Source organism: Pinus tabuliformis, chromosome 5_1 (genome assembly GCF_031772625.1).
Source record: "Pinus tabuliformis cultivar Carrire ecotype Pingquan chromosome 5_1, CPIR1, whole genome shotgun sequence".
NCBI classification, from domain to species: domain Eukaryota; kingdom Viridiplantae; phylum Streptophyta; class Pinopsida; order Pinales; family Pinaceae; genus Pinus; species Pinus tabuliformis.
The window spans coordinates 84,865,119-84,888,364 of NC_142305.1; the positions used below are offsets into that span (position 1 = coordinate 84,865,119).

Below are 23,246 nucleotides of genomic sequence, written 5' to 3' on the forward strand. Positions count from 1 at the left end.
CTATATCTTTAATTGTTTCTTCATTTTTTCCCTGGTCGTATCCAGACTCTTTAGGATGCTCAGGCACTCCTTGCGCAGCGTTGGATTTAGATCTGGAAGTGCTAGAGTTTTCGCTGAGGCTAATGCTTGGAGTTGGTTCTCTAGCAGGCAGTCGCAGTTTCTCTAGAGGAATACTAGCCAGCCTTCTTTCCCTGTATAACATGAATCTTTGGAGGTCATTTGGAGACAACCTCGACCAAGCTTCCCGCAAAATTTCTTAGAGCGAACTTTTACTATGAAACAGATCATCAAAAAAATCTTTCTTTCCAGAGAAAACTTTTATTTTGACGTTCCTTGTGAACTATTGGGCAACATCATTTGGGTCAAATGGCCTTGCTGGGAATTTAAATAATTGAAGACACGTCACATTCTCCACTTCGCCGAAAGCGTGTCCTACATTGAACAATGAGAAGGCCCCACAAGCTACAGGAAATTGAGGCCATATGGCCTTCTTCTTGTCCTTTAGGTCTTTGGTCTGGCCGCCTTCTGAACAGGTTTGATAAGCAATTTCCCGAGCCAAAAGTTTATCAGGGATATATAGAGGTAGGACATGTGGAGGTACAGTGCTTCCAAAAACTCTAATATAAGTAAACCATTCTTCCCCGAACCATCTCGCGATGGGGATGATGTCGATTTGTGCCTCGGAAGAGCACCTCGGGGGGTCTTTATCATACATTATTCTGTACAAGGGCAAAATAAGCCCGTGGAAAATCTGGTAAAAGTGAGGGACGAACTGAGAATCCCATAACACCTTATGATAAACATGGATAGGCAATGGGTCCTGGGTAGTCCATTTCCAACCCATAACAGGGAATTTAGACACAAGATAAACAGAATCCATAACATATGCAGACAGATAAAAAGGAGGATAGATCCTTTGAGACAAGGATCTTTTAGACCGGTAATTGATAACAACCGTGTATAGATTATCAGAAAGGATTTTGGCCCAATCTATAATATCGGCGTTTTTGGCAGCATCAATTAATGGTAGCCATTCGGATGAAAACTTGTTGATATTCGGCATCCCAAATAACCTACAAAGCATGGCCGCAACAAAACAATATGGAGAGGTGAGGGAACCAGTGCTGTACATGCCGTTTTTGTCCTTTTTGAGTGGCTCCTCTTTTCTAGACCAATCTTTGGTGGTCTCTGATAGGTCTGGGTTCTCTGCCGCGAATTTCTTAATGAATTGTGCGTTATAGGTCGCTTGCGGTTCAGGAAGATGATACATAAGCTTCAAATATTGCGCAACAAATGATCCGATGAGCCCATGTCCTTGAACTTTGAATTGTCTGTTGTTCATGTCTGCATCATCCAGTATCCACTTGATCATATCTGTATATGGTATAATTTTGGGTCTTGCCGCTATCCTATGAATAAATGAACATGCTAGGTCCTCTAAGGACGCCTCAGAAGAGAATTGTGAGCCTGCAGCAGCAACAACCTTCATTATTCTAGGATTTTCCTCTTCTAGCAGCCTGTACATGCTTTCCCATGTTGATATCCCAGCGTCTCTGTTACAGGCTGTGTCTGTATACAAAGGCGCCATCTCCTTCGTCTTTTCCTTCGCTTCGGAGCTTTGAGCTTTATTTTTCTTTCCCATTTCTTCCTGCGTTTGTGCTTGAATCGTCTTAGCTCTTCGTTCCTGCAGATTACGAGTGAAATGGAAATGACTGATCCAGAAAGGTGATGGGAGAGTTTTAAATGCGACAGATGTATAAAATATGCCACCTTACGTGAAGTAAATCTCTACAAAGGCACGCGTCTTTAATTCATTTAATAACTGACAACTAATTCATTTACTATCATTAAAGGCGCATGATTTCGAGTCAGATTATGGTAAGTGGCTTTTCTTTGAATGGCGTGCCCGAAGGATTCATAATGAAGTGATTCATGATTTGCTTACGTAACCTCGCATATCGTGTGATCGCAAATCGCACCATCGCAAATCGCAAGGGTGCAATATCGCAGCAATCGCAACATCGCAGATCGTAGAAGTTTGATGTTTGCCAAATCTTACCGGTTCATTTCTGCGATATGCGATCTTGCGATCGACGTTATCGCAGATCGGTGAATTTTTAAGTTTTTCTTTATGAGTATTACTTTGTTGCGATGCGATGTTATTCTTAACACGAGGATCTTGCGCATACTGGTATTTAAAGAGAAATGGAGGTATTTCGTATCTTTTTGCAAGGCGACTTTAAAGATTTTCTCCTTATCATAGACTTAGGTTTAAAATATTCAAAAGACTTACCTAAGCCCATGATGGTAACCTTATTTTGAGGAAAGGAAACTCTTGTTTTTCCTAAAAAAATTAACTAAGGGTCCCCATTCATTTAGTATTTTGGTCAACACTTAAATGAACAAAGGGGGGGTGTTGCTGGCCACAACAATTGGCGATTCACTTGGGAGAACCAGTTATCTCTGATCTTCTATTGACGCTTTCAAACTCCTGAAATTTTTTTTTCTCAGAGAACTTAAACTTTATTATAAAAAGATAAAGCATATCATACTTCAAACTGTCAATGATGTTTTGTTTCAACCTCTTTCTATTTTAATTACTTGCATCCTCAGCTTGTCCTTGCATTTACATCAGCCATTACTTGGTCTTGTAAAACATAAAATAAAGTTTCCCCTGTGTAGCAGCCTTTTTAAATATGCTCCTTCGTCGCAAGTAGAGCCTCTGCGGCCAGCAGGCGTCCATGGCTCGACAGGGTTACCTATTACCCAGTAATGATCCTTTATCCTGCTTAAGGTTATTTACAACTTTTTCAGAGAAAAACCCATTTTGACACTTTTTGCTTTTTATTCTCTAAAGAATAATGTCTTGGTTTGGTGGAAAAATTATGACACAGTCATTCACTTGATTTACACTTTTTCTGAACAAGTTGGCTCGTGATGAGACCCCTTGTCTTTTGATTGCAACAATCTTGAGTCGTTGCCCTGTTTTGGTGGACAGTATTGGCAAAGTCAGCAAGTTGTAATATCTGTGATCATGATAAGCCGGCTCATGATGAGACCTCTTATTCTTTGAGATATAGTGTTTCTTTTCGGATTGTTCCTCTGAATGCTGCGATTTCCTTTAGCAGGGAGGAAGTCAAATTTTCTTTCCTTAAGAAAGTTCTGGACGACAATGATAGAGTTGTTTGGAAATGGTTGTTTCTACAGAGAATCTTTATTTCATTATTGATACCTTTCATTGTACTGACATAAAACAATTCCTTCACCAAGATAGCTTTCTTCAAATTTCTTGGAGTTGAAACTAGCATCATATCTGGGTTAAAGTTCTATTGATAATAAAGATTAAGTTTTCAAAAGATTTGCTGTTCATAGAAGCAGAAGTTCAAAATCTTTGATAGAGAAAAGGTGTCTTTAGTAAATGTCAAATGCTGTTAACCATAACAAATCTTATTATGGAGACAAATATTTAACTATTATGAGAGGTAGACATTTTCTAGGGTTATGTTCAGAATAGGGATAATCCCTTCTCTTATTTTGCCTATCAATTATTAAAAGTAAATCTAATAACCTAGCTAAATTACTCCTACTCCTATTCTAACTATATACAGAAAATTAGCTAGGTGAAATGATATTTCCAATGGAACCATCTCTTCATTTTTATTCCTAGCCGTTTGTAACTTCCAAACATCAATATTAAGAACGAAATTTTCCTTGGACTGTTAATGTTGGCTGTGGAATAAGAATGCATGACTTCAGTTGGAATTCTGTCTAGTATTTCTTTCTCATGAAAATTTCTTTCCAACTGGATACCTATTGGATCATAAAAATTAGGATGAACTTCTGTTATGGATTGATGATCTCGTAATAGGAAGGATGATAAGCCAGGTTGTGAATATGATTTTTTAATTTCAATGGCTTGTAACCTACTGTTCGTTAAAGCTGAGCTTTTAGCGATTTCGTTTAAAAGGAAAGTTTCCATATATAAATCACTAAATAGTTCGATGCAAAATAGATGGAAATTCCCGGAAAGATCTTTATCAATTGGCGCGAATTGCCAATAAGTTTCGAAAGGTACTTTCCTTGGTTGATGGTGTTTTGGATGCCAAAGAAGTTTCTTAAGAAAGTCTGACATTGATTGATCTCGGAATTGAGAAAGTTCTATACTTCCTTGACATAGCTTAGCTTTCCAAAATGGTGGCACATCTTTCGAATGTTCTTTGATAAGATGCTCAACATGCCACAATAATCTATCAAAAGTCTGAAAATTTAAAACAAAATCCGATTTTGTACAAAATGAGTGCAAGTGAGAAAGAAAGGAATGATTACCTGTACAAATAGTGTTACAACACAACTGGGATTTACTTGTAATATCTTGCTTCTCACAAGAACTGGCCAGAATTATGGGATCCGAGCAACTTCGAATTTCGTCTTGTGAATCAGAAGACAAGTTATGATTGTGAACAGGCATGGAGGTTTCCTCATGATATGAATCATAGATCGGGGTATTGTCTTGGATAGTAAAATCATGCAAATGATCTTTTACTTTGAAATGAGGATTGACTGATATGACTTCTGAATTAGGATAACTCTCATTATCTGAGCATAGTTGGGTTACTTGGGGTAACCCAACAACATCTTCGTTTTCAAAGTAGCTATCATAAATGATTTTACAGGTTTCCCTAGATTTCTCTTTTTCTTCATATATTTTCAGACAAGGAAGGTCAAGTGGTTCTTGTTTGAAAATGGCCAAAGGCTGTTCTATAGCTGTCTCTAGATCTTGAAAACCTAATGATGGCTCGTTTGAATAATCCTCTGTATTTTTTGAGATATCTTTAATATTGAGAGGGGAGAAATTATCATCACTAAAAACATCAGGATAAAGAGAAAAATGCGATTCTGGAACAATGCATTTGAAAACATCATGAAAAAATCTTTTTTCATCAGATTCATCATAGACATCGGGCTTTAGATCATACCTTTGTGTACTGATACTTTTTGAAAGAGAAATAGTTTGCTGTTCTAACCTTGGGAACTGCATTTGTTGACTTGCAATGATATTATCTGACCTTGTATCAAAGTGATCTCCTGGTTCCAAGGTAGGCTTCCCTCCAGCATTCTCTCTTTTGTCTTCTTGCATTAGAGCATGCATGACTCCCAGGCTCTGTGGACTTTCTTCATCATGGCTGATTTGTATATTCAACTTGGAATCCTCATTCATAGTAGAAGAAAATGAGACAAAGGTTGAACTAATTTCTGCTTGATCAGCTATAGGAGGCAGGGGATACTCAGCATAATCTGAAGATTCTTCATCCATGAGTTCATTTTCAAGATCATACTTTAGACAATTAAGATGAAATCGCATATTAAAATCCCTAACAGATTCATCTTGTTTCCGTAGATAATCAATTTCATCATATACCTGGTCATAGTCATAACAATCAAATTCAAAAATGAAAGTCTTGACGAATTGGTCCCAGCTGTGAATTGATGCAACTGGGAGGGTTCTGCACCATTTTCTAGCTTCCGCCGTGAATGTAAGAGTAAAAATCCTGCACAAAACGCCTTCATCAATTCTCTGAATATCAGAACTTGAAACTTTTTGAATAAATTGAAGGGCATGATTAAAAGCAGAAGAATTATTCTTACCATTGAATTTTACCTGAGACAAGAGTCTTACCACTTCTGGTGGAGTGTTGGAAGAGGTAGGAACATGGATGCAACTCCAAATAGGAATTTTACGAGCAACCATTCTGATTCAAATTTTTCAATTGAAAATCGTTCCAACAAACACTATGTTCAGGCCCTCCTTCTAGCGCCAAATATGTTGAAGCCCCGAAAATCGGGTCGACAACAAGGGGGATACCCACCCAGCCCGGAACTTGGTTGACAGCTCCTTATCCGTTTGGTATAGCAGGTCCGACTGGGGATAATGGGACCAGTTTCCCAATCTAAGGGGTGTGTGTGTGTGTAGAGTTGGATGATGCTGATCTAGGAGAATTTTAAGCTAATTTAATTCAAACTTCTAAACTAACTCTATGCTATTGTAATCTAATGAGAAACAACACATCTAATCTACGCTAACCCGGGGTGTATTTCTTCTATTATGCGATCTAAAGAGATTTCGAACAATAACTGGTAATAAAGATCATTCAGCTATCATAAGAATAGAAATCAATTAAGATAAACCATTCTACGTAAGAAGTTAAACAAAACAGTTGTGAACAGCATATCACATAATAAGTTATTCATATATCAAGCACAAATAAATGACTCCACCGTACAAAAGTGCCAAATGGTAACCCACACATTCATGCATTAACATATAAACAACTGAAAACTACATATCACTTTAAGAATATAAGAAGAAATTGGTCAAGAGATAAAAGTACCATTTATGACTGGTTTCACTCATAAGCTTCAAGAAATAACGATTTACCTCTACTTGTTCTAACATCTACTAAGAGTACAAAAGTGCAACATCAGTAGCAGACATTAAATGCAAACATTAATAAATCTCGATCCATCCATTCATCAAAACCTTCTCTGAGGGTGCAGAAGTGCATGTTCCGAGGACAAGTTTTTGACAAATTTCTGGACCCTTCTCTATATGCATGAGAAGGGTTAAAATACTACCTAATTCTAATAATAGTATTATTACAAAATTTAGGATGCAGTTTTCAAATGACCGTCCTTTTTCTAATCTAGTTAAAAGAAAAAACAACATTCTAAGTAAGGGTACTTCTGAACTTGGTCCTTAAAGTTGTAAGTGTTCAACATGGGCTTGAGGAGAGTTGGCTGACTGATTTCGGCGCTGAGTTGGGCTGCGAAAACAACATCTACGAGAGCTGGCGCTACTTTTTCGGCCGCGTTTGTGATGCATTTCACCGTCATCCATTGGCTGTGCGGATTGACCAAGTACGTCCAGTAACATTCCCAATTCAACCTGGCTAATGCTTGGATTTCTCTCCCCTTTGCCTGCGCTTTCTGCTTCCATTCTGCTTCTAGTTGTAACTTATTTGGTAGGTATCCCGGGGTGGTCTCTGCGATTAAATTGGCACTGTGTAAATTCTCATTTACACAGTCGATAAGAATGCTTGCCTGTGTAGCCGCTGCCTCCGCTGCTTGCTCCGCCTGCCTGATTTGATCGTCCCATTTATTAAAGAGCACTTCTTTATGATTTTCGTTTATCCTGGGTGCACCTGCTCTTTTCCCTTCATCATCATCCTGCCAAGTTAAGTATTTCGTCACCCTTCTGTCACTCTGATCATAGTCACTCCGCAAGTCTACCAATTGATTGGTGATTTTATCGCTCAGCTCGCAATAGTGACTCCACTGTGATATTTTACGTCCCAACTCTTCCTGTTGCTGCAGTAGTTGATCATTTAAGCCAATAGTTTCTGAAATAAATTCTGCCAGCTTAGGCTCATCTTTATGCATTTCTTGTAAGGTCTGCAATTATTTTCCTTTCTCGTCTAGACTTCTTTGATAGCCTATTTTCATATGTTGAAAGTCTTCCTGTAGCTTCTCGAGCTGTTTGGAAGCTTCAATGTTAGCATTTGCTTGTTGCAACTGTTGTTGTAGCAGTTGTCTCTGATCTTCTTGTTCTTTCAATAGTTGCTGAACTTCCGATGCTTTAACAATAGTTGCAGAAGCATATGCTCCTGCGATCTAAGACAGCTTAGTGAGGTTTTCAGTCGGGTTATTGTTGGGGTCTTTCCATAAGACGTCCAAATGTTCAGCGTCTTGTGACAGTTTATTTTCGAGTTTTCTTTTCTTCCTCTGTCTCCTTACAACTGCTTTGTGTTGGGGACTATAGAATACATCCAGTGGGGGAATTTCTTCTACATTAAGTAGAAGCTCAGAAGGTGGAGCGATAGGAATGTGCTCCGTTTCTGTGACACTGTTGACTATGGTTGGAATCACTTCTTGCACTACCTGTGTATTGTTCACAGGTGTTTTCGGGGCTTGCCCTTCAATATTGATCAATTCATTGAAGATTTCTCATTCTTTGTCTAGTTCTATTGTGATGAGTGGTGCTTCGATGACAGGAGGGGGGACATTTCTTGGCGGGGAGGCGATAACTTGCTGTTGAGACATTGCACTTGACTGAGCTGTATCTTTAGTTGTTTCTTTGTTTTCTCCCTGGTCGTATCCCGACTCTTTAGGATGCTCAGGCACTCCTTGCGCAGCGTTGGATTTAGATCTGGAAGTGCTAGAGTTTTCGCTGAGGCTAATGCTTGGAGTTGGTTCTCTAGCAGGCAGTTGCAGTTTCTCTAGAGGAATACTGGCCAGCCTTCTTTCCCTGTATAACATGAATCTTTGGAGGTCATCTGGAGACAACCTCGACCGAGCTTCCCGCAAAATTTCTTGGAGCGAACTTTTACTCTGAAACAGATCATCAAACAAATCTTTCTTTCCAGAGAACACTTTTATTTTGACGTTCGTTGTGAACTCTTGGGCAACATCATTTGGGTCAAATGGCCTTGCTGGGAATTTAAATAATTGAAGACACGTCACATTCTCCACTTTGCTGAAAGCGTGTCCTACATCGAACAATGAGAAGGCCCCACAAGCTACAGGAAATTGAGGCCATATGGCCTTCTTCTTGACCTTTAGGTCTTTGGTCAGGCCGCCTTCTGAACAGGTTTGATAAGCAATTTCCCGAGCCAAAAGTTTATCAGGGATATATAGAGGTAGGACATGTGGAGGTACAGTGCTTCCAAAAACTCTAATATAAGTAAACCATTCTTCCCTGAACCATCTCGCGATGGGGATGATGTCAATTTGTGCCTCGGGAGAGCACCTCGGGGGGTCTTTATCATACATTATTCTGTACAAGGGCAAAATAAGCCCGTGGAAAATCTGGTAAAAGTGAGGGACGAACTGAGAATCCCATAACACCTTATGATAAACATGGATAGGCAATGGGTCCTGGGTAGTCCATTTCCAACCCATAACAGGGAATTTAGACACAAGACAAACAGAATCTATAACATATGCAGACAGATAAAAAGGAGGATAGATCCTTTGAGACAAGGATCTTTTAGACCGGTAATTGATAACAGCCGTGTATAGATTATTAGAAAGGATTTTGGCCCAATCTATAATATCGGCGTTTGTGGCAGAATCACGGCATCCCAAATAACCTACAAAGCATGGCCGCAGCAAGACAATATGGAGAGGTGAGGGAACCAGTGCTGTACATACCATTTTTGTCCTTTTTGAGCGGCTCCTCTTTTCTAGACCAATCTTTGGTGGTCTCTGATAGGTCTGGGTTCTCTGCCGCGAATTTCTTAACGAATTGTGCGTTATAGGTCGCTTGCGGTTCAGGAAGATGATACATAAGCTTCAAGTCTTGCACAGCAAACGATCCGATGAGCCTGTGTCCTTGAACTTTGAATTGTCTGTTGTTCATGTCTGCATCATCCAGTATCCACTTGATCATATCAGTATATGGTAGAATTTTGGGTCTTGCCGCTATCCTGTGAAGAAATGAACATGCTAGGTCCTCTAAGGACGCCTCAGAAGAGTGTTGTGAGCCTGCAGCAGCAACAACCTTCATTATTCTAGGATTTTCCTCTTCTAGCAGCCTGTACATGCTTTTCCATGTTGATATCCCAGCGTCTCTATTACAGGCTGTGTCTGTATACAAAGGCGCCATCTCCTTCGTCTTTTCCTTCGCTTTGGAGCTTTGAGCTTTATTTTTCTTTCCCATTTCTTCCTGCGTTTGTGTTTGAATCGTCTTAGCTCTTCGTTCCTGCAGATTACGAGTGAAATGGAAATGACTGATCCAGAAAGGTGATGGGAGAGTTTTAAATGCAACAGATGTATCAAATATGCCACCTTACGTGAAGTAAATCTCTACAAAGGCACGCGTCTTTAATTCATTTAATAACTGACAACTAATTCATTTACTATCATTAAAAGTGCATGATTTCGAGTCAGATTATGGTAAGTGGCTTTTCTTTGAATGGCGTGCCCGAAGGATTCGTAATGAAGTGATTCATGATTTGCTTACGTAACCTCGCATATCGTGCGATCACAAATCGCACCATCGCAAATCGCAAGGGTGCAATATCGCAGAAATCGCAACATCGCAGATCGCAGAAGTTTGATGTTTGCCAAATCTTACCGGTTCATTTCTGCGATATGCGATCTTGCGATCGGCGTTATTGCAGATCGGTGAATTTTTAAGTTTTTCTTTATGAGTATTACTTTGTTGCGACGCGATGTTATTCTTAACACGAGGATCTTGCACATACTGGTATTTAAAGAGAAATGGAGGTATTTCGTATCTTTTTGCAAGGCGACTTTAAAGATTTTCTCCTTATCATAGACTTAGGTTTAAAATATTCAAAAGACTTACCTAAGCCCATGATGGTAACCTTATTTTGAGTAAAGGAAACTCTTATTTTTCCTAAAAAAATTAACTAAGGGTCCCCATTCGTTTAGTATTTTGGTCAACACTTAAATGAAAAAAGGGGGGGTGTTGCTGGCCACAACACCTGATCAACAGATCACCTTCATCAGCGTTGGAGGATAATACTCCACAAGAAGTATGGACTGGTAAGAAACCCTCTCTTTCACATCTAAGGGTATTTGGATGTGATGCATATGTACATGTTCCAAAGGAGAAACAAACCAAGTTGGACAGTAAATCTGAAAAGTGCATCTTTATTGGGTATAAGGATGGTTTAAAGGGTTATAAGCTTTGGAACCCAGTCACACGGAAGGTTGTTTACAGCCGAGATGTGTTGTTCAGAGAGGTAAAAGATGTTATTCAACATGAATTCCAACCAAAGGAACCTGAGAAGATAGAGTTTGAGCCAAAGGAGGAAGAATCAGACTCTGCAGCAGAGGAGGAATCAGAAGATGAAGTGCCACAAACTCCGGCTGTGAGAAGATCAGTTCGAGAAAGAAGGCAGCCAGAAAGGTATAGTCCATCTGCTTTCAGTTCAAATTTTGCTTTGTCTGTTACTGATAATGATCCCAGAACTGTGAAGGAAGAAGTGGATTCAGAGGATGGAAAGCTCTGGAAAGAGGCCATGGTCGATGAAATGGCATCGTTGCACAAAAATGAGGCTTGGGATCTGGTGGAGTTGCTGGCTGGAAGGAAACCCATTGGCAGCAAATGGGTGTTCAAGAAGAAGACAAATGCAGAAGGAAAGGTGGATAAATACAAAGCTCGGTTGGTAGCAAAAAGTTATTCCCAGGTGCCGGGAATTGATTTTGGTGATATTTTTTCTCTTGTTGCCAAGGTAACTTCTATTAGATTACTTTTATCTGTTGTTGCTGCTTTTGATTTTGAGGTAGAACAGATGGATGTGAAGACAACATTTCTTCACGGGGATTTGGAAGAGGAAATCTACATGAAGCAACCTGAAGGCTTTGTGGTGAAGGGTAAGAAAGAACTGGTATGCAAGTTAAAGAAGTCTCTGTATGGGTTAAAACAGTCACCAAGGATGTGGTATCAGAAATTTGATACATTTATACAGGGACTTGGCTTCACCAGAAGCAAAGCAGATCATTGTGTGTATTTTAAATTAATTGGTGACCGTATTATTTATCTGGTCTTGTATGTGGATGATATGTTGCTGGTTGGAAATGACAAAGAAATTATCCAGGATTTGAAGATCCAATTGTCCTCCAAATTCGACATGAAAGATCTTGGTGCTGCAAACTATATTTTGGGCATGGAAATTAAAAGAGATCGGTCAAAGAGGAAGCTCTGGTTAAACCAGAGGAAGTATGTCGAGACAATACTCCAGAGGTTTAATATGCAGGATAGTAAACCGGTGAAGGTTCCTATTCCTGTAGGTGTGAGGTTATCTACTGAACAGTGTCCCAAGACACAAGAAGAGGAAGAGGACATGTCCCGTGTTCCATATGGAAGTGCAGTGGGTAGCCTGATGTATGCAATGGTCTGTACTAGACCAGACATTGCACATGCAGTGGGAGTATTGAGCAGGTTTATGTCAAAACCTGGGAAGGAGCACTGGACAGCAGTGAAGCGGGTTTTCAGGTATTTGCGTGGCACTAGTGACTATGGTTTGTGCTACCAAGGAAGACCATGATTAGACAGAGTGTTGTATATTCATGGCTTTGTTGATGCAGACTGGGCTGGAGATCTGGATCAGAGAAGATCTACAAGTGGGTATGTGTTTAACCTATTTGGAGGTGCAGTTAGTTGGATGAGTAAGAAACAATCTGTAGTAGCACTATCAACTACAGAGGCAGAATACATGGCAGCCACTCATGCAAGCAAGGAAGCAGTTTGGTTGCAGAGATTGTGTTCAAGTATGGGGTTAGTACAGGGAGCTATAAGAATATACTGTGACAGCCAATGTGCAATTTTCTTGGCAAAGAACCCTGCTTATCATTGAAAGACAAAGCACATGGATGTTCAATATCACTTTGTGAGGGATATGATAGAAGATAGAAAGGTGTTGCTGGTAAAGGTGGACACTTTGAAGAATACTGCAGATGCATTGACAAAATCTGTGAGCCCTGAGAAATTCTCTTGGTGTAGAGAAGCAATGGGAATCTCAGGGCTGAAAAATGACTAAGCTCTCCTGTGGCCCCCTGTGGAAAGAAAACAACAAGTCGGAGATTGGTTGGTTGTGTTATATTCTTTCCACATAGTTAATAGGGGGTTTGAAGGGCACCCGTAACCCCACTTTATGGGGTCCGGGGCAGCGCGGACCCACCTATGGTTTTCGCACATGTTTTCTGGACGCGATGGTTTTCGGTCCATGGTATTGGATGCTTCGGCATGTATAAATATGTATTGTAACATTGAAAGGAACATAATGAAAAATCAAGCTGGTAGTCCCGATTTTGGGATCCAGGGAAAAATCTCTGTGCATATGTGTTTTATGGGTTATGCTCTCGCATTGTTTATTTTCTTTGTTTAAAAATTCGTATGCAAGTAATTTCTGTACAGGGTTAAAACCTACATGTAGAGGATGTGTTCTGAGCAAGTATGCCAAAGCAGCATTTCCTAAATAAGTAAAAACAGGGCCAAGAGTGTACTATGATAGATACACTCAAATATTTGCGGACCTATGTCCACTAAAGCTCTTAGTGGTGCCAAATACTTCGTCAACTTCATTGATGACCACTCAAGGAAAGCTTGGATATATTTTCTGAAAGCCAAGGATGAGGTTTTTTATTGATTCAAAGAGTTCAAATCTCTGGTGGAGAATCTGATAGGGGAGAAAATAAAATTTTTGTGCTCAGATAATGGTGGAGAATATGTTAATAAGAGCTTCACTAATTTTTGCGCTAAGGAGGGCATCAGAAGAGTGTGGAAAACTACTTACAATCCAGAGCAGAATGGAGTAGCAGAAAGGAAGAACAAGACTATCATGGAAGCAGCTAGGGCCATGATATATGATCAGGATATGCCAAAATTCTTGTGGGTAGAAGCATGCAACACAAAATTCTATGTCCATAATAGAATTGCTCATAGAGCATTGGGAAATATTACTTCAGAGAAAGTCTTCACAAGAAAGATTCCTGAAGTCAGCCATTTTAGGATATTTGTGAGTTTAGCATATTTTCGTATACCCGAGGAGAAAAGGAAGAAGTTAGATCAAACTGTAGAGAAAGGATATCTAGTGGGATATAGCGAGAATGCTAAGGCATAAAAAATTTAACTTCCAAGGAGTAGAAAGGTAGTAGTTCGACGAGATGTGAAATTCATGGAAGATAGTGCCTTCAGAAAATCTCAAGAAATGCCTTTTGGGGAGTAGTCCAAATATGAGTCGTTGGTCAAACCACTTCAACCAGCTGAAGCCAAGAAATCTTCCTCAAAACAGGAAGAATGACATGAAGATGAGGAGCTAATAGAAGCACCTGCTACTAGACGAAGAACTAGTAGGGAACTTCGGCAGATTCTGTGGGATACAGAAGATTTCATTGGTGCACCAAGAAACAATAAAAGGGAGCCAAAACAACTAGATAGATTTCAGGCATTAGTGGCTCAAGATGGGGATCCTTCTAGTTTTTAGGAGGTTTCTCAACATCAAGTTTGGTTGGATGTGATGGTAGTGGAATAAAACTTTATAATGGTGAATGATGTCTGGGAAGTCGTGCCTAGGCCTGAAGACAGATTAGGTAGGTTCGAGATGGATCTACAAGTATAAATACGTTGTAGATGATAGTGTGGAAAAATAGAAATCCAGGTTTGTGGCTAAGGGGTATGCTCAGAAGGAAGGAATTTTTTACAAAGAAACCTTCAGCCCAGTAGCCAGGTATACATCTATTAGAACCGTGATACCTCTTGCAACTCAGATGGGATGGGAGATTCATTAAATGGATGTCAAAACGAAGTTCTTGGACAAGGTAATAGAAGAGGAAGTATACATTGAACAACTAGAAGGCTTTGAGACACATTGGAAGAAGTATCATGTATTCATATTGAAGAAAGCCTTGTATGGGCTCAAACAAGCACCTAGAGCGTGGTATGGTCAAATTGATGGCTACTTGCAGAAAATGGGGTTCATCAAGAGAGATCATGATCCCAATCTCGACTGTCTAGTTGTAGAAGTTGACCCTCTAATACTAGTATTATATGTGGATGATCTCTTTCTGATAAGTTCATCCAGGCTCATCGAGGAATGGAAGAAGAATCTAGCCACAGAATTTGACATGAAGGATTTTGGACAGATGCATTATTTCCTAGGGTTGAAAGTTTTGCAGCAGAAGGATAAAATCTTTCTTGGACAAGGGATATATGCTACAGAGGTCCTGAAGATATTCAAGATGCAGGACTATAGGTCGATGGCTACTCCAATGATCACCAATTGGAAGAAAATTGATGCATCATAGGACAAATATGTTGATCCCACCTTATACAGGAAATGCATAGGGTCCCAGATGTATCTGGTCGATACCAGGCTGGACATTTGTTACATTGTCAACACCCTCAGCCAGTTCATGGTGGAACCAAAGAGAGATCATTGGGCAGTAGCCAAACATGTCCTCAAAAATTTAAAGGGAACAGTCAATTATGGATTCTTGTACACCAGAAGTAAGGATAGCAGATTGAGTGGGTTTACATTATAAAGGAATTTTCTCGTAGTCAATTCTCTGCGACCAGATTTCATCTTGGAATTCAAGAGTTACCGCATTTGGGAGAGCACTTGATATATCCATTTTGACACAAATTCAAGAATATGTGATGTATTTTCCCTTTTGGGTCGCCTCCAATAGCTTTAGAAAGTAACCTAGCAAATTGTCGATAAATTCTAGATTTTGCAGTAGCCAGTAATCTAAAGGAAAAGAATATAACGTTCTCAACTAAGCCTTCAAGCTATCTTTTGCATTTTTCAATTAAAATAAGATCAATCTTCATATACCATAAATGATAAAGGATGGGATCATTGCTCAATTAAATTGCTCGGTTAGTTGTTTTTGTTACAAAAGGTAGAATTAATGTGTAAATTAATATATTTATAAATATATTTTTTAATATTAATATTAAAATTCTCTATTTATATAGAGAGATTTTTAACCTATAAATAAGATTTCTAACAATCCCATAGCTTATTAATACCACATGCCCAAAAAATAATGACTCATTTCATATCACACTTTTATTTATTGAAGTTATAGTTTAATTAGGCCGATAGGCCTTCCTTTGAGTGAGCTTTTCGTCTACATTTTGTTTCTATGCTTGACAAGTGGCATGCACTTTCAACTACCATATGGCTGACATCTGTCGTGCAATTCATTTCTGTTTCTCCTCTTCAGCTTTCTGCTCTTCTTGTTTTCTTCCACGACCATTTCTATTCCTCCTGTTTCTGCTTTCTACTTTCCGTGGGCACTCTACACTCTTCGCATGCAACTTTTTTTTCCTCATATCGTCTAGGCCTCACCTTCGGTGGTCTCGTCCTCTAATTGGGTGTCTGATGTGCTCTTAATCTTGTTAAATGGTATGCCACAGATCTCCATGGTTCATCGTGCTTGTTTTTAAACCCTTTATTTGTTGGGTTGGATTCTAATAACATTGGTATGTTTATTTTGTGCTTATTTGTTTGGCTTTCTCTTATATTTAGGCTCTACACAGTCAACATGCTCGTTGCCCTAGCTTTAAGCTCATTATTGTTGGCGATGGAGGAACTGGTTTGCTATAAATAGGGTTTATGTTCAACTTTGTCTGTTTTCTTTTTAAATCGGTTAGATTGACTGTAATATATTTTTTGAATCAGGGAAGACAACCTTTGTGAAGCATCATCTTACAGGGGATTTTAAGAAGAAATACGAGCGTGAGTACAATATGATTTGTTTTTATAATTACAAAGCTTCTGTATGTGCTGTCTTCTACAATAAATGGTATTTTGTTTGGAGGTTTTTTTCCATTTTTTTGGTTCTTGGACACATTTGAATCCCCATCACAATTTATATTGATGTGGTTGGCTTTTAGATTTGATATAAACAGTGTCACTAGGTCACCCCATGGATCGGTGTTGTAAAGGTTTTCAGTCATGTCCCTCTTCGTTTCAGGGTTTACTGGGTTGTGTTTTCCAATTTGCGGCCCAACAAAAAATTACAAATATCAGATCCTATTTTTAGTGGTTCTGCAATTTGATCTACAGTCTCTACCATAAATGTGCCCATGGACAAAACTTCAAATATGATATTCTTCATCAGCAGGTAGATCTTTGGTTGTGTAAATTAGAAAGATAATATAATGCCTTAAGCCTTAAGGAAAATCTTGCCATTTCCCCTTTCTTTCTCTTTACCTTCTTACAATCAGTTTTCCGATTAAATCACTCTAGGAGATTCAACCACCATTAATTGCATATACTTATTTTTTTGGGATTCTAGTGACTAAATCTTTTCCTTGATATGAAGAATCTTAATCATGCCTTGTCATAATTCTCTTTGTTGGATCCTTTGGTAGAGGAGCGGTCTCTTGGGACTTTACGAAAGTAGTGTTTTTTGTCATCCTCTGCAGGTGTAGTAGACACCTATTGATTGGAGCATTGTACATTTGAGCTTTTGGGGTGCCTTTTCAACTTTTTGCTTAAAAAGGTCCTACATGGATTTAAACTTGGATTGATCACAAGAGAACTTTTGACTTATCAATTCTATTTTCCCGTGTTGATATGTATGTAGTGTGGGCTCAGTAGCAACACCTTTTAACCTCAATATCAATGACAATGGAGCAACTATGAGCCATTTTTTGGTTCCTTCTTATCAACACTCTATTTTAATCATTTATGTCTCTTTATTTTGAATTTTAATTTAATTTAATTTTGAATTTATAGACAGACTGTGCTATTGATTATTTTGATCAATACTGGTTTGCTTTTCCTATTTCTGTTGGCATTTTCCTCATTGAATTGGCGAGGGTTTTGTATTTTTCCACTTATATTTATTTGAATTTTAATTTAGTTTAATTTTGAATTTATAGATAGACTGTGTTATTCGTTGTTTTGATCAATACTGGTTTGCTTTTCCTATTTCTTTTGGCATTTTCCTGATTGAATTGGCGAGAGTTTCGTATTTTTCCACTTCTATTTATTTGCTTCCTTCTTATTTACTAATTGGGATTTTGTTTGTTGCAGTGTTCATGGGAAATGTGTAATTATCATGTTTGATGTTACTGCACTATTAACTTACAAGAATATTTGGACACCTAATCCTCAATGGGTTAGTGTGGAAGCCGAATAAACAAAGTAGTCCAAGAGACCTTGGGATGTGAAACCCAACGGTCACAACATGTACTATAAATGTAAATCATTTGTTAATAAAAATTGTACTCTCATGTTTTATCCTTCATATTCATTTGCTACCCATGTGTGTTTAACATGGTATCATAGCGGGCGATTGTTGGTCCTGCTCTAATCTGGTCTTACTCCAATTTGAGCCACTAGTTTTGTGGCCTCCACCTAGGTATGCATGTTCTAAATTTCAGTCTTGCCATTCTGATCTTATCCTAATTCTCTGTTATATTCTCTGCACATTTAATGCCCTCTGCTATTTTTTCAAGAATCTACTACACTAACACTCCCTCATGAAATACATTGGTCCTAATTCGAACAACATTTTGTATTCTGACCTCTTGCATGAGAATCGATACTAGACTCTGCCTTGAAGAGTGATTGGTCAAATATCTGCGCACTGACTTGTAAACAAATGTTTTATATGCCCAGTGTATTTGCTACGGTTTATCTGAATTTTCCTGGAATCTCCTCAGCGCTGTCCTCGATAGTTTCATATTGATTTTGTGGCATCTCTCATGTCAGTTCTACCCTTTCTACTGCTTGTAATAACTTGAGCATTTTATTTTTCAATGTGCGCCTACTCATCAGAACTATCATGTTAGTTCTGCCCTTTCTGTTGCTTGTAAGGACCTGAGCATTTTACTCTTCACTGTGCACCTACTCTAATGCTCTGAAATCTGCCTGAAAACCTTGGCGCCCCTTAGAATTGTATTTTTAGTATGTTGTCCCTTTGCATGCACTTTTATGTCTTGTCAGATAACAATTCCTAAAATCTTTGAAGCTTGTGTCTGGTGGGTGTGATAACACAGCTTAGCCTCTGGCTACCTTCTCGCTGTGGAATTGAATATGCTTAATTTTTTGTAATGAATTGAGCCACCACATTCGTAACAACTGCATGAATGGGCCGCGGCCATCCACCAGGCTTTAGATGAGGTCGTTTGCACTGATTTGTCAGGATTACAAGAATGATTTTCTCCACGGCACCCTGTCCAAGTCAATGACCTTGCGACAGGTGTGAGGAAGCTTAAGGTTAGCTAGTATTTGTGTCTCTGGCTTTCAATCCATGTGATACAATAATCAAGTTCAGATCACTGCTATCGATATCGCAGTTGTTCCTAATCCTGTTCATGTCGATATCCCTCCATAAAGATTCCAGAAATCTTGAGACATGGTCAAAGACATTGGCAATGGATTCACCCTCTGGAAATTGGTAGAAAAAGCGGCCAAATCATTCTCTGGTCTGCTTAATGATCTTCATCCGCTCCTCTTCTTGAAAATTTCCGAAGTCCTATTCTCTGAGATGAACATTTGCTAGAAGATTCAGAGATATTCATCTGCTCCTCTTTTTGAAAATTTGCCAAATTCCTGTTCTCTGAGACGAACATTCGCCAGAAGATTCAGAGCCTCGCAATCAAACTTATGACTTCACATTTAGGGTGCACTCTGTCGATATAAACAAGAACTCGAAAACCCAACGTCTCAAGATTGAATCCTCAGAATGTCACAGGCATTTTATATCTAGGAGGCCGAGTTACCTTCTCTATTTGTTGGAGGTTTATTTGTTAAAGTGGGCCAAGTTCCTCCATTTTGAAGTTGGTCAAGTTCCTTGTTTAAACTGGGCCACGTTTCCATTACCTTTCAGCTGAGCATGCTCCCTTCTGTTGGTCGTGGAATTCCTCTTCAAGCTGGACAGGTTCAGTATTAAGTGGGAACATATTTACTTTCAAAGATTAATTCCCTGAGGTACATGCAGAAGGGACACTTATTATCTACTCAAGGCAATGTTCAGTGAGCCATTATAGACTTAAAAAAAAGGAAAAAAAGAGAGGGTTGAGTCATCATTAAATTCGTGGGCTATCTATTCCCTGTACGTGGAAGGAGTCTATTTTCTGAGGTTGATTGCTATCTAAAGAGCATGAGCTAGGAATTCGAAGGCATACTGTATTTTTCATACAAGGTTGATCTCACTGTGAAGAAATCAAGTTTTGAGACGGGTTTTTCTGTGCATGGCTTGATGGAAAAATTCCCTTGTACATGGTTCGATGGTGTGTGCAATGTCCAAATTGAGGGTGTAAGGGTCTTAATCCACTAAAACATGCCACCACATATGAATGCTTGCTGAAATTCTGAATAAATTCTATGTACGTTGTCGCTTTCAAAGACTAGACGCCTGTAGTGTGATTCTTGGAGATCAAATACTTCACTGGTATAAGAATTGTTGCTATCATTCTGTAACGAGTGACGCAACTATGCATTTAATTCCTGAAGCAATAATCTTCTTTAACGAATTTATTATTTTCTGGGAAAGTCAATTTGCTTAATCCAGAGACAACATTCGATTATAGTTGGACATTGAATTAATATTGTTAGAGATCGTTGGGATTTCACAAATCTAGGTGTGAATTCCTCTGCTAATTTCAGAAAGGTTGGGTTGCTGGATGTGCATCTTCAACCATGGTTGTAGTAGGCATTGTAAAGCAGAGATGAGGAGGTTGTGCTTATCAGTCTTTCCCAAGTGTATGCGCTGCATATGATGCATTCAAGGAGGTTGCTTATGGTATGACAGTGTATGGTGTGAAAATGGTTTTAAATGCATCCCTTCCCGATGAAGAAATTGAAGCGTGAGAGGTTTTGAATCCAAAGTTCAAAGAATTGTTCCTTTTTTAGGTTTTATATATTAAGAAATTTGCCTCTTAAAATCCCGTGGTTGCTCCTCATTCTGGCATATGTGTTGGTCATTTTTCTTATCGATTCATGCTCCTTATATGGCGTTGATTACTTTATGTTATTTCAAATGTGTTGAAATATGAAGCTTATATAACCAAACACAACTGAAATCAAGAGCCATCACTATTTTTTATGACAATTGCAATCTGTTGAAAAATCCAATTGTATTGACATATTGCGAGTGAGTGTTGATTTTTCTCTACAAGTTCATAGTTGCGATCAGTGTAATTTTGACAATGAATAAAATAGCCAGAATTGGTGAAGTATTGGAGTTCTTAAAAACTCTGATACATTCCTCTGATCATGATACAGTAAGAATAAGCAAAGCTTCTCTTGTTGACATTAGAACCTGTTTGCATAATGTACAAGATAATATTGAGTTTTTGCAGCTGGAGACAAAGCTACAGCAGGAAGAATTACAGGAGTGGAGTCATTGTTCTGAACCTATTTCTGTTCAAAACAATGAAACAGACTCCCATAAACAGCGAGACAATATTGTTGAAGTTCATTCAGATCCAGTGCCCAATAAAGTAGCAGTTGTACATGCAAATGAAAAAACTCAGTCTGCACTTCCCAAGCCCATCATCAGACCTTGGGAACAGCTTGTCCACAATAAGCATAGAACTGGTCTTGGATATGACAAGGACTTGTCCTTTCATATTCCTAACTACTCAAAGCCCATTTAGTTTCAGAGTGTTGGATTCATTCATGACAATTCACTTGCTCCTCATGACAGTTCACCTCTAGCTGTTCCAGATTCTACTCCTCTTCCACAACAACAACAACAGATAATGAAATGCCAACACTGTGACTGAGTTGGCCATTTGAAAGATCACTGTTTTGATCTTCATCCATGTAAGCACTGTCATAAAACCACCCATTCTTCACACAGATGCTTCAAACGTCCTACAAGAACAAAGATTCATCTTGGATGGATCGCTTCTTGGCAATGGGCATCAACAGCCAAGAAGATATTCCAATCACATCTCAGAACTTGTTCTAGAGTATTGAACAGTCTTGCAGTTGAGTTTTCTCCATCATCTCACCTTGTATCTAACCGGGGGGAAATGATGGTCATCTACAAGCTTCAAAGTCACATCAAGCGAGCCTGAGCCACAACTTGTCATACCAATTTCAGAGTTGTAGCCAGAGACAAAGATGCCCCTGAGCATGCCTTCAGTTGGTAATCTGGGACACTTCCTCTAGCAGAAGATTTCAGCTTCTTACCAGTTTCGGAAGAATTCCAGGAACAAAATTGGGGACACTTCCTCTAGCAGAAGACTTCAGCTTCTTGCCAGTTTTGGAAGAGTTCCAGGAATTGCATTAAGCATTCCAGAGTTGTTGGTCATCCTTAAACCATCATAGGTTGAGACTTCCCTTTTTAGGTTGAAGTTCTCCCTTTTATGCGAGGTGAGACCTCCCTTTCATGGTTGAAGGTTTCCCTCTTCAAAACAATAGGAGAACTTCCTCTAGCAGAAGACTTCAGCTTCTTGCCAGTTTTGGAAGAGTTCCGGGAATTGCACTAAGCGTTCTAGTGTTGGTGGTCATCCTTAAACCACCGCCATTTATACCAACATTTTAGAGAGCACATTCAACCTAGTGCTGCCATGCATTTTTGCACATTTTGTATTACAGCTCTCTCCTTGGACTCATACATAACCCTTCGAATTAAGGGGGGGAATGTTGGAAACCTAATCCTCAATGGGTTAGTGTGGAAGCTGAATAGACAAAGTAGTCCAAGAGACCTTGGGATGTGAAACCCAACGGTCACAACATGTACTATAAATGTAAATCATTTGTTAATAAAAATTGTACTCTCATGTTTTATCCTTCATATTCATTTGTTGCCCATGTGTGTTTAACAAGAATGTCCCAACATGGCACAAAGATCTTTGCAGGTATCTCTTTTGCAGAGGGGTTGGATCTCTAAGTAGAAATGAAGGTTCCTTAATTGTGTGGTGGCACAACTACCTGAACTGATTAGCTAAATATCTTTGTGAATTTCAGGGTGTGTGAGAACATTCCTATTGTTCTTTGTGGAAACAAGGTTGATGTGAAGAATAGGCAAGTGAAAGATAAGAAAGTTACTTTTCATAGAAAGAAGAATCTTCAATACTATGAGATATCTGCAAAAAGTAACTACAACTTTGAGAAGCCATTCCTGTACTTGGCACGGAAGCTCTCAGGGTGAGCCTTTAATCTAGTTTCTGATGCTCCCTAATATAAATGTTATATTAAAAAATTTGCATTGATTCTATAATGGGTTATTTTTATAAGGATCCAAACCTTCATTTTGTGGAGTCACCTACTCTTGCTCCTCCTGAGGTTCAGATAGACCTTGTAACCCAATAGCAGTAAGTATAATGTTATTTTCTTATTATTTTTTGTTAACTTTTATGGAAATAATTTCTTCCATTTGTAAAATATTGAAACTTTGGCTTACAATCTTTTATGTTGTCAGGTACGAGGCAGAACTTGTAGCAGCTACGGCCCAACCCCTTCCAGATGACAATGATGATGCTTTTGAATAGCTTTGTTAACATGCTTTTGCATATTTAGGGATTGGCGGATTCAATTAGTTTTGTATCGTTGGAGTTTGCTCTTGAGTTCCGACATTTAATTCTGATTTGTATTTGGGGCTTAGAATAGTATTATCACATCTCTATATGTGATTTGGGTACTGTGCAAATGTTTTCATCGGTGGAGTTGGCTAAGCTATCTTAGTTCAACTCCATTACAGAGCTATTTTTATATCCTAAGACAGTTTTTTCCGTTATATACTAT

General features: G+C 38.9%; 1 pseudogene; it reads left to right on the forward strand.

The window, feature by feature from the left end:
* The window catches only part of LOC149163566 (GTP-binding nuclear protein Ran1B-like), a 59,074-nt pseudogene extending 36,081 nt beyond the window's left edge, over nucleotides 1–22,993 (forward strand).
* Nucleotides 22,994–23,246: the final 253 nt, after the last annotated feature.